A 12,974-nucleotide genomic window follows, 5' to 3' on the forward strand; every position below is an offset into this window, starting at 1 on the left:
TTACTTTTAGACTGGCAGATTACGCCATTTCAGATTCAGATTAAACTTGGGTATCTGGGGTTTTATTACCTTACCAGTAGGTATGAAGGTCATAAAATCGTAAATAAGATATTGTTAGAAATTGAATATTACAAGCATAAATCCAGTCTTTTGTCTATGAACATTTGGACAAACTCAAATATTGTAATGAAACCAACTGGTCCAAGAAGAAGTTTAAAAATTGAAAAATTGTTTTCAGGCGTTGCCTAGTATGTGAAATAATTCAGTCAGATGAATCTCTTCACAACAATAAAGGTTTCAGCTCTTTAACTTAACTAAAATCAACAGATGGAAGAATTGAAGAAATATGGATGTTCAAACATAGGCAAAATGGTGAATGTTACACAGTGTGTAAAGTAAAGTGGCCACTTAAACCAGCCAATGACAGGTCATAAGCCCTGTAAATGCCTTGACTTCCATATTCCCTTATTTAAGGTATTCTCCATCCCGTTGTAATTTGTTAATAATTATCTTCCTTTAAAAAAAAGAGAACACAATTCTATAGAAAAGGTTTCAGATAAAATATTTCAATGAATATATTTTTTTAAAAGTATTACCGAAGGTATAATTTTACATAGAAATAAAGAAAAATATCACAAAATATATGTGATTTAAAATGTTTGTATTTTTTTTCAAAAACAAAAAATTAAGATTTTTCTTCAGCACCTTTCATGTTTAATCTTCAAATTATTACAACAAATTTTAGTTAACACTTAGTCTTTAGATGAGAACCCAGATACCTAAGTTTAGTCGAAATTTGAAATGGCGTAATCTGCCGGTCTAAAAGTAATTATATTTTAGTTGCATAAAACTTTTAAGTATATTTTTCAATGGAAATACCTTTAAAAACTATTGTTTTTATCTAATTTATGTTTTTTTATTATTGCGCAATAAAAAAAACATTAGTTTTAAAATGGCAAAATCGTGTGATTTCTCATTTTGCGTGCGTTTTACCAGACTACAGCCTTAAGTGCTCAAAGCAGACACACCAGTAGAATAAAATGTAAAAATTTGAGCCAAATATTGCCAAATACATCTCTCCGTGTACGCAAATTTGCCCCCTATGTGTAAAACGCTTAGAGTATACTTTGTAACGCTCGCTCTGTCTTGAGATATGTTGCGCATCTCTTGTGATTTGCTCTCAAATTGTGTTGTCGTGTGCTGATATTTTGTCTCCGTAGCCGGGACGGAAAACATTTTTGAGAAGGGAAGCTTAAGGCATTCGCAGGGCTTATGACCTGTCGTTGGCTGGTTTAAGCGACCGCTTATATGTTAAGACATCCACATTTACTCAATTCTTTTATCCGTTGACTTTTGTGAAGTCAAAGAGTCGAAACTTTCATAAATGTGGGTGAGATTCATCTGGCTGAATTATTTCACCTACTGTGCCAGTGGCCTCTTAAACCAGACAATGACAGGTCATAAGCCCTGTAAATACTTAAGACTTCCGTATTCCCCTTTCAAAAATGTTTTCCCTCTCTGTTGCGATAGATTTCAATCTTGATGGCTCCCTGAGGAGTGAAATCCAGCCCTGTCTTAAAACATTTGGGCATACTCAAAATATTGTCACTAAAGTCGCTTTTATACAATTTATAAAATATATTTTATTACAAATCGTTGTGAGATATTGTTCCATTAATAATTGGAATAATATCAATCTTACGATGATTGTAAGAGAAAAACGAGTATAAAACACAAGCGAGTATGCCCAAATGCATTTACGAAATCATTTTTACTTTCGAAATGGCTAAAAATTATCACACAGATCACCGAGTTAAAAAATATATTGTCAGAAAAGTGCTAAGGTTTTTGTAACAATAGGGAATTATCACATACGAACACCGATAAAAATATCCTTTCATTCATTCCCTTTCCGCACCCGATGGTGCATAGGGCACTGCATTGGTACACCAATCGCAGCATATCTTGATCTTTTTTGTGACATGAAGGTAAGATGATCAGTCTTTCGGTTCAGGTGCCAGTCTAGGGACTATGAAATATTCTAGTTGTAAATAAATATTTCATGTCAACCGTGTCGGGAATCGAACCCGAGACGTCTTGCATGATAGACAAACGCGCTGCTCACTGTAGTCACTTGCCGTGTACGGCAAGTCCGATAAAAATATGGAAATGGATTTTTAAAAAATAATTGTATTTTTAAAATCAAAATGAATATTTTGGAAAAATAAAATTGTTAAAAAATATGTCTTCATAAAAACGCACCGTGACGTCAATATTCATGTTTGTCTAGAATATTTCTCATTTTTTCTTACTTGTATGGGCTGTATTGCCGCGTGGTTTTTACGAAAGATTTTGACATTGTGAGTTATATTTTCGTTATGCATCTGGGTACTTTACAGTATTTATAATCTTATCTTCCAGATATGATACACACAACTTATTGTAAAATCACTAATATGTGTAAATAAACTCCGATAAAATAATATTTGGCGGCCCCTTCATACAAAGTACATACTCCAATGCCAAAATGTCAAAATTTCATGCGAATTGTGACGCATAGAGGCTTGGTAATGCAAAGAAGCGTATTTGCAGGAATTCAAAATAAATCTCGAAAGTATTTCTGCATAAATATGTATATATATATATATGTATATATATAGGTAGTTGGATAATTTATACAGCGCCATTTTTGTGAAAATCACCTCAAGGGCGCTGTACAATTAATAAATATCCCAATAAGTCTTGCAGCTACAGAGCGCATAGACAGTTAGAAATTTAGCCCCCATTTACACATTTTAAAAATTGACAAATAAATTTAGTGTTATCAATGATATTAAAAAAAATAATAAATAGGAGTAATATTACAACACGTCTTGCAGCTACTAAGCGCATTAAGACGATTGGAATTCTATACCCCATTTACAAAATTTAGGTATTTCAAAGTAGATATATGAAACTTAGATAACCAATCATCGTGCAGCTACAAAGCGCATGGACAAGTGGAATTCTAGCAGAGTTAAAATAATATCTATAAATTTATAAAAAATAGAGCATAGTAGTAAATTGGTCAAGTGTTCACGCCAAGAAGTAAGCAATAAAAAACTAAATAAATCAAACACTGTTTCAACTCCATGGTTAACAAAGGGAAATAGGTGTCCGAATAGAAGCTTTTGTAGACAGTAGGTAGATACCGTCGCCATGTGGCCCACTGGCTGCTTGATAATTTCTGGAAACGCACGTGTGTAGTTACTAGGGGATTATGCCAGTTGTTCCAACGACTTGGTGTCCATTTTGGTCCGTATTATTTCGTTTTATGAGACGCAACATTCCCGTTCAATTCACTTTTTTACATGAATATTACACAAACGCGTGTATGAGCGGTTATATATATTTAATACTAGTAAAATACTAATACTATCCATATAAAACTAGTGAATTAGAAAATGAATTACGGAGCATCCTCTGGTTAGGATAGTCTCCATATAACCCTTATTAATTCATAATAACCTAAACCCACGGAGCAATTGGGTTATTGACAGTTGGAATAAGCTGCCACAAAGTTGGTCTCAACGTGTAGCCTCAATAACTTCAAAAATGGGCCATCCCAGCCAAGACTAGTTTTGGAAAATATAAAATACGTCAACAACTAACTTTCATTAAAGTATATTTATTAAGCGTATCAAAATAATAATAAAAATGTGTTTAAAAGCTCTCCGCTTAGCAGGTTAATAATGCGTAACTTTCGCATTGGTCTGACAATATATTTTGTAACATGCGAGACAAATTTTAAATCTCGAGTTTTTTTTCCCAAGCAAAACTTTACGATATTACTTTTGCTGTAGAAAGTTTGAACATTGTAACTAACACCCTTTTGACTAACCAATTTTATTTCTCTTTCTCTTGTATGTGATTTATTTATTGTAGAAAAGTGAAAATACTATTCCCGTACCCAATCCAATATTTATTTATGAATCAATAAAATGTAACATGTTTTATATCAATTCATGTCTCGTACATTGATATTTTTTTTAAAAATGCAAACGTTCAAATATATTATTATTTTCGATTCTGATTTTTTCAAATTCAAAATGATTTAAAGCTAACCTAATTTTTCATACTTATCATACAAGCTTGTAAAATTTTAGCAAATTTGTAAAATTGAATTTTTATATTCAAACTAACATCGTTCGTATCTTTGAATAAATTTTTATTTTTCAAACCTAACCCAACCATGCCCCATTAAACTTTTCTTACCCAAACTAACTCAAATTTGTCAATTTCAACCTCACCTGTCTTTAGAATTTTTATTTTATTTTTTAAGTTCAACTTAAATTAATTACACTCAAGTCAAATTAAAAATAACTTTAAAATTGCGCAAATGTCTGTTCAATTTGATCGTGAGTTTAATTAAAATTACCGAATAGAAAAAAAAACTTTAATTATTAGAACCATTTTTTTTCTCTCAGATGCATCCCAAATTTTCACTTTTAATATTTGACTGCTAAGTATATTAATTTTTCATAATTCTTGCATCTCTTTTTGACTAACATATTTATCAAATACATTTCTCTCATTTCCTCTTGTTACACCTCTGTTTGCTTCTTAGGCCTGTTTTGTTTTGACATTTTCTTTCATTTGAATTTGGAACTGCAGTGTTGTGAGATGAAAAAAACTAATCGTAATATCAAAACAAGTACTTTTTAAAAGTTGCCTTTTTCAATCTGGCAACGCTGCGGTTTCAAAAATATTCCTTGGTTATTTTTAAAAATTATTTTGTTCTGTTTTTGTGTTTTTTTTTTTTTTATAATATTTGTTTCTCAATGTTATTTAGTCCAGTTGGAGATTTTATACAATTTTTTTGTTACAAAAAAGCGATTTTTGTTTTTGTCTGAGGATGCACAATACTTTTTGAATATAACATAAATATATATATTTTAAATTTTATTATGAATAAATTTTACATTGAAATACGCCTGATAAAATTAGAAATATAACGTGTTTTGTATTTTATGTTTCGCTCGCATTTGCGAAACGTGGATGCAAAGAAGTGAGATGGCAACATACTGTCAAAAATTACTTTAAAAAAAACCACTATTTTAAATCAATATAACCCCTGTATTGGCACAACAAATGCCGCATCAGCATATATCGATCATCTGTCACGTGAAGGTACAGTGATCAGTCTTACGCTTCAGGCGTCAGTCCAGTAACATGAAACAATGCGGTGTATGTAGAATCATAATTTTAATCGATATTTCATGTCGAATTTCCCAGGAATCTAACCCAGGACCCCGTGCATGGTAGGCGAAAGCGCCAACCACTGCATATCCGCCTTATCTCTTCTCGATTTCCTTATTCAGGATTTTTACGTGAGAGTAGCCGTCGAGTGGAAAGCACTTATCCAGGATTTCGGTTCTATTTCACACGCGGAACATAATGATCTTTCCAATATTATCAATATTTCGACACCTCATACGTATAACATTGTAACCCACAAGACGCGATCTTACAGGAGAAGGATTTGAAGATATTTTTGTCTAGAATTAATCTAAATGTAAACCGATTTTTAAAAAAATGGTGTGAATATTTATTATAAAAGCTAACGAAAAATTTGAGATGTTTAGCGGTTTTTTGTAAAAGTGTAGATATGATATTATACTTCGGAAAAGACATTAAGTAAAATATCTTACGAATGTCATACGATACTATGTTTTGTAAAATACCAGATTAATGGGATACATTATTTTACATCGGGGCTTATAGGAAAAAGATAATTGTATCTGTAACATACGATAATAATTTGATATAGGAAACGATCTAAATAATCGTAAGTACCACTAACGATAGTATACTTTGTTATTCAAATATAAATACTAAAATTAAACAACATAATTTACTTACCTGGTTTATTATATCAAGCATTTTGCTGTCGATGTGCAAATATACGTTTTGGTTATTATTTTATGAATCTGTTGCTGGGGTTTATATTTTACATAATGTAGATTTTGTTTTAATACTACATCATATTATTCTTTTATTTTTTGCATAGGCGGGATCCATTTAAGTTTTTGTTTTTTTTTGGACAACTCATTGAAAATACCATAAAAATCTAAATGGTTGGGTTAATCATCCACTTTGTGGTGTAATACTCAGCGCCTTTGCATGCAAAAGGTCTCCGGTTCGATCCCAAATGCGGTGGACACAATATATCATTATATATAATTATTTAAATTTATAAAAAAATATGAGATTTTTTTTTGATTGGCTCTTCTGTAAAGTCGGCTGCATGTTTCTTAGTCAATTTTTTCATTCCACTGTCGAAAAGCGTAAGACTGTATCTTACCTTCTTGTTAAAAAAAATGGTCAAGGTTGTGTCAATGCAGTGCCCTATGCAGCATTAGGTTCGGAAAGGGAATGTTGATAAAATCATTACGATGCAAATATTTCTTTAAAATAAATGTATGACATCTATTAGATCCTTTTTTAAAATGTTCAACGTCTTTAAGCTTACTGGAAGATGAGATGGAGACCTATCAGCTCATAGCTGCTTGCCCCCTATTTAATAATAATAATAATCAGTCTTGTCAAACTCCCCGATATGAACTACGAACCGTATATACGAACGTATAATATCGTAACCCAAAAATTGCGATTTTACAGGTGAAGGATTTCGACGTCTGTCTAGTCCGGAGAACACAGTCGTAACTGATGCTTACGCCGCTTTCAGTTATTTCTTTTGTCCCACGAAAATGATCGCAAGGGTTCATACAATAGTATACTTTATAAGAAATATGAGATACGTCAATATGCGCCCCAAAAAAAACGTAACTACAGCAGGGCCTCGATAGTCGCCCAGCTAGAACCCCAGCTAATCCGAACGCCTCTATAATCTAATCGAATCAGATGACATTTCCGGCTGAGATGCGGAAGATTTTGACCCTGAAAAATACTTACCATTTAGATTTTTTTTAAAACAGAGATTTTTCAGAAGCAGAGATGGTCAATTTTTTTATTTATACTAGATAACTTCTATTCGCGCTGTTTTTGTGAAAATTACCTCAAGGGTGCTGTACAATAAACATCCCGACACGTCTTGCAGCTATAGAGCCCATTGACAATTGAGATTCACTTCCCCGTTTCCAATTATATAAAATTTTAGTTGCATACAGAAGCTAGATTGCAACACGTCTTGCAGCTACAGAGCTCACTGACTGTTAGAAATCTAGCCTCCATTTATATTTTACAAATAACGTGACTGGTTTATTTTTAACAAAATTACAAATAAATTCTAGATTATGAAACATCCTGCAGCAACAGAGCGCATGGACAGTTAGAAATCTAGACCTTTTTTTTTATAGTTAAAGTTTATGTTAGAAGAGTGTTAGTTGTGAAGTTTACGATATTTATTCAGTTAATTTACGTAATACCAAAGCTAATATTACCAAACGTCTTGCAGCTACAAAGCGCATGGACGAATGAAATCCTACCGACTAAAAATGTTTTTTTTAAATTTACAAAAAAAATAAATTAAATACATTGAGCAAAGTAATAAGTTTGGCAATTGTAAATATACATCGGCAAAAAAAGTAAACAGTAAAAGAAACTAAACAAAAAAAGCATTCCTTAACATAATTATACTATATATTAAAAACTCAAAATTGACCATTTGTGGGTTACGACATTATACGTAGGAGGGGTCGAAACGTTTGGACATATTGAAAATATTGTCAACATTAAACCTATTTTTATTAAAAAAATATTTAAATCGTTATCATTCCCTTTTCCGCACCTAATGGTGCTTAGGGCACTGCATTGGTACATCGCAGTGAATCTTGACGGTAAGATGATCAGTCTTACGCTTCAGGTACCAGCCCAGGGACTATGAAATATTCTATTGTAAAAACAAAGAATTTACATGAAATATTTCTTTCATTCATTCATTCTTATTTGTCAACCATGTCGGAAATCGAATCCGAGACCTCTCGCATGGTAGGCAAACGGGCTGACTGACCACTACACCACGAGGCCGACAGCAAAAAAAAAAAAAATCTCATCGCGAACATCGTCGAAATAATTTAGGTGTTTATTATTTTGAAAAAATTGCTTTTAAGTTGTCGCTCCATTTATTTATAATTATTTTTGAATACTTAGCCTCCCTGTTATTAGAACAATTATTTATAACTAAGTGTTGTTGCTTTTGTTGTTAGTAATTTTTCTGTAGTCTTTATAAATTGATTTTTGTCGAACACTACTATTTTTGCATGAATCTAACTTTTAAGTTACTACTGTGGATTATTGCCTCTTGCACAAAACATCTCCATACATCCGATGACGTACAATTGAATGGACGCGTTATAAGCGCTTTGTAGATGGCGTTTTGATTCGTGGGTGATTACCTTCCTCGCTTTCATTCTCTATTCCATTTATATACAGGGTGTTCATTGAACCCTTTCGCATCCGAAACCACGATGATCAGTATGAGCAAGAAGACATATTGGCACATTAAAATAATTTTTTGGAACAAATAAAATTTTAAAAAAAAATCAAATAAAGCAAATGGTTGCTTATTTCTGTAGGTGAGAAACGAGGGTGGAGTCTGATACACTGACAATCGAGCTCCCCTCACTTCTCCCCTGCAGAAGTAAGCAACCATTTGTTTTTTTAAATATTAAAAAAAAAAACAATTCTTTGTTCTGAATATTTGTTGAAATATGCTAATATGTCTTCTTGTCCATACTGATCATTGTGGTTTCGGATGTGACAGGGTTTAATGAACACTGTATGTGTACATTACAAAATAGGGCATCTTAATTAATACATTTAGGGCCTTATTAGATTTTCTTATACCAGGTTTATATTAAGAAATAACTATTATAACTGATTAAAAAAAGCTTACTTATAAAAATATTTATTACCTAGAATAACGATTCGCAGGTTATTACATGCTGATTTTTTTTAAACAGTCAACGCTGATATGTGTGCGTAGTTTTTATAACAACACAAACAAACGTCAAAGTCAAATCGAGACTACTGTCAGTGTAATCGAGAACACGGAGAAAACCGTTAGAAAAAGAAATCAAAATTAGGAAGAAGGAGGAGAAGATAAAAACAAACTCTATTAGTTTATTCGTGTTTCTTTTTTTATCACAATTAATTAAAACATATAACATTTCCGATATTATTGAAACATATAATTAAAAATCACTTGAATCGCATTGAGAAGGTCGCAGGACTTCAAAATTGTTTAAAATTGAAAAAAAATACTGTTAAACTATCCACTTTGATTACCGAAAAATGTGACTTTTGACAGATCGCGTATCTATATCTGGAATAGCAACACATTGAATGTAAATGAGGCGGTGCAAAACTTTTATTGTATTGTTGAAGGAGTACTTGATTATTAGGTACAAAAAAGCATTTTATCGGAAATCGGGGATAATTACAAATATCATCAAAAGTATACTCACAGTATACACCTGGTGTTACACGTCCACTATATGTCCAATCACGTAGTCCAGTACTAGCTACTTAGTAGCTCTCGGGAAGTTGACGCAGGTGCACGTTTCGCCCGAGTCGTTAGCGATACCCAATTGTTTTTTCATGTTTTCATCAGTTAGATTTGAAATATTATCATCTTTGAATTAAATTATGGTTAATTAAAGCCATTCCCTATAAATATTCCATTTTTCCCTTTTTTAATCTCTTATTTTTTTTATGTGTAGTGACTACACAGCACCGTAACGCGTGGGTGTGTTTAGGACAGTAAGGGAACTGTAGCTTCTAAAATTTCCCGTAAATAAAGTATCCAGACCTTAGTCACCTTAAGTTACAAGATGCATGGCATCATCATCATTCCCTTTCCGAAAACATAACTTTAAAAAATGAATTATTAAAAAATATGTCCTTACAAAAATGCGACATGATTGGCCTTGATAATTGTGACGTCAAGATTAGTGACGATGTTCTATGTATTTGAATTGAAACGTTCACTAACAAAGTTCAAAATTTACCTGAATCGTGAGATATTAGAGGCGTGGCCAACGCAGTGGACTGTTTTTGCAGAAATTCAAAATTTAAAAATATTTTTCATCATCATCATCATTCCCTTTCCGCACCTAACGGTGCATAGGGCACTGCATTGGTACACCAATCGCAGTGTATCTTGATAATTTTTGTAACATGAAGGTAAGATGATCAGTCTTACGCTTCAGGTGCCAGTCCAGGGACTGTGAAGTATTCTTGCGTAAAAACAGCTTTTTTAAAAATAAATATTTCATGTCAACCGTGTCAGGAATCGAACCCGAGACCTAGACTAGGCAAACGCGCTGACCACTGCACCGTGAAGCCGACGAATGCATGTTACTGCGTACAAATATCTTCTTTTTTTTTATGGACAGCAGTCTTGTACGAGGTCTGCGATATTCGACTCGGGGAAAAAATGAGTTTTTTTAATCGACAATACTAGAATACAATATTGTTAATTTGTCCAAATTTTTGTAGACGGACTGGATTCAACTCCCTGGGGAGCTGTTTATATTAACATATTACAACAGAGACGAAGAACATTTAAGATAAGGTAATATAGAAGTCTAGGCATCTTACAGGGCTTTTGACCTGTCAATGGCTGGTTTAAGTGACCACTTTACACACTGCGTAAAGCCCTGTAGATGCCTAGACTTCTATATTACCTTCTTTTAAACGTTCTTCATCTCTGTTGTAATATGTTAATATAAACAGCTCCCCAGGGAGTTGAATCCAGTCCTTGTGTACAAAAATTTGGACAAACTCAAAATATTGTTGATAAATCCACCTGGTCTATGAAGAAATAAGATTTTTAGGCGTCGCCTAGTATGTAGGTGAAATAATTCAATTAGATGAATTTCACCCGCATAAATAAAGGTTTCAGCTCTTTAACTTCACAAACATCAACAGATGAAAGAATTGAAGGAATATAGATAATGGTTAATGTTACACAGTAATTTAAGTGGGCACTTAAACCAGCCATTGAGAGGTCATAAGCCCTGTAGATGCCTAGACTTCTGTATTACCTTCTCTTAAATGTTCTTCATCTCTGTTGTAATATGTTAACACTAGAATATGTCTAAAACATTGTAGACCATTGATCCTCGGGGGGGATTTTCTCTCATCTTTAGGCGTGTGTTTTTTTAATTCATGTTACTTCCAGCCGTTTATGCCCGGACATATCCTGAAGGATTGTGCATCCCTCGATGACAAATTAAAAAAAATAATAATAATGCGTCTCATAATTGAAAACGATTTATTGTATAAAATTTCTATCACGTTATTGGTGACTGGAACTAAAACACTAATACCAACGCAGCCGTTGAATAATACGTAAAATTAAAACAAATGACAGGCTAGAAAAATAATTTCAAAAAGTATTCTTTTTGATTCAAAATTCATTTGTTTTTTTTTTTTCGCAGAAATTTTTATTTTATACTTTTTTAACATTTGCACGCGCATTAGTAATGTTATAAAATTGATTTATTTTGTTATATTTTTTATTTCATTTAGTTTTCTTTCTATGTTTATGGATTGACATTACAGATTGTTTGCCGAGAATTTTTTGTTCTTTCGAATATTGGATGGGTACCGATGTAGTAATTGTTACAATTTTTTTAGTTTTAGAAGGTTTGATTTGAAATATTTTTGTCAAGGGTGAATGTAAGAATCACGCTGGCTTTGTAGAATATTCCAGAATATATTTTTGATTTAAAAATATCAATGTTCAACAAATGGTTTTTCTTTAAAAAAAAAATATCTAAAATTTGTAGCGAGCGGTTCGGATACCCGAATCTTTTGTCGTGTTTCGTGAGAAAAGTTTTCAAAACATGTTTCGAAAAATCTGAATGCGTTTATGTTTTATTATTTTTTATTAACCTTGAATGTATTCTATTTATAATGAGGAACTTCGGCCCTACGGGAAATTAGATACAAAAAATGTTTTCTTACGCGGGGTAAAAATTAGAGCATTAAATTGTACTGCAAAGTTTCTTGAAAATGTACAGAAAAAATAATAAAAAATATTTTGATAAAAACGCACTACTTTAAATGACGTCACTGGTTCATGTGAATCAACCTATGAACTGAGAGCTATGGAAGATTTCCGGTCTGCTTGTCGTTTCTGCACCAATAGGAAGAACTGAATGAGAATAAGCGGAAATGAACCTCTGACGTCACACGCGGAGTTATTTCAGAAATACAAAACTTTAAAAAATCGTAGCGCCGATAATACGATATGTAAAAATTAAAAAAAAAAATTTTTGACTTAGTTTAACAGTCTATTAACAAATAAAAAATTAAAAAAAAACCACTGAACTTCCTCATTAGTAAAAATATTTATTAAAAATAAGTTAAACATTCATCGATACTTTTTATTTTTATTTAAATTATTTATTGACAATTCTCGATGGAATTCCATTGTTGTGATCTAATAACTTATATTTACATATAAGTTATTAATTTAAAAAATACTTGGTACACTTCCACTTATTTATTTGACCAATTAACGCTTTCACCCTCTAATGGGTATCTTCAGACTGGTGAATATTATACAGTGTAAGGATAATTTGTACCTACACTTAAGATAATATTTAGTTTTATATAAATTATCTTTACACTGTATAATATTCACCAGTCTGAAGATGGCCATGCTAATTGGTCAAATAAACAATAATTGTCTTAAGTATTTAAAAATTAATAACTTGTGCGTAAAATCAGGTTTTTTCACCATTCACCAATACACACTACAATATATCGTGGGTATACTGGCAAAAAACGTTAACTCGAAAATATGCGGATTTTATTTTATTAACATAAATGGCAAATCTGCCTTTTACAAACATTTATAATACTAACATATTTGGCTCAATATTTTTTTTTTTTTTTAAAAACATAAATTTCCTTGTACACAGATTTATAAAAAAAAATTATACAAGATTTAAAAAAAATTA

The 12,974-nt window shown here is 32.0% G+C and overlaps 1 protein-coding gene across 15 annotated transcripts in view; it reads left to right on the forward strand.

Moving 5' to 3' along the window:
* LOC148278494 (serine/threonine-protein kinase MARK2-like) overlaps positions 1–12,974 on the forward strand; it is a 176,198-nt gene that overhangs the window by 133,251 nt on the left and 29,973 nt on the right. The window lies entirely within an intron of this gene.

The sequence above is a fragment of the Micrasema longulum genome, unplaced genomic scaffold (genome assembly GCF_059751315.1).
Source record: "Micrasema longulum isolate JH-2025_06_02 unplaced genomic scaffold, ASM5975131v1 h1tg000873l, whole genome shotgun sequence".
NCBI classification, from domain to species: domain Eukaryota; kingdom Metazoa; phylum Arthropoda; class Insecta; order Trichoptera; family Brachycentridae; genus Micrasema; species Micrasema longulum.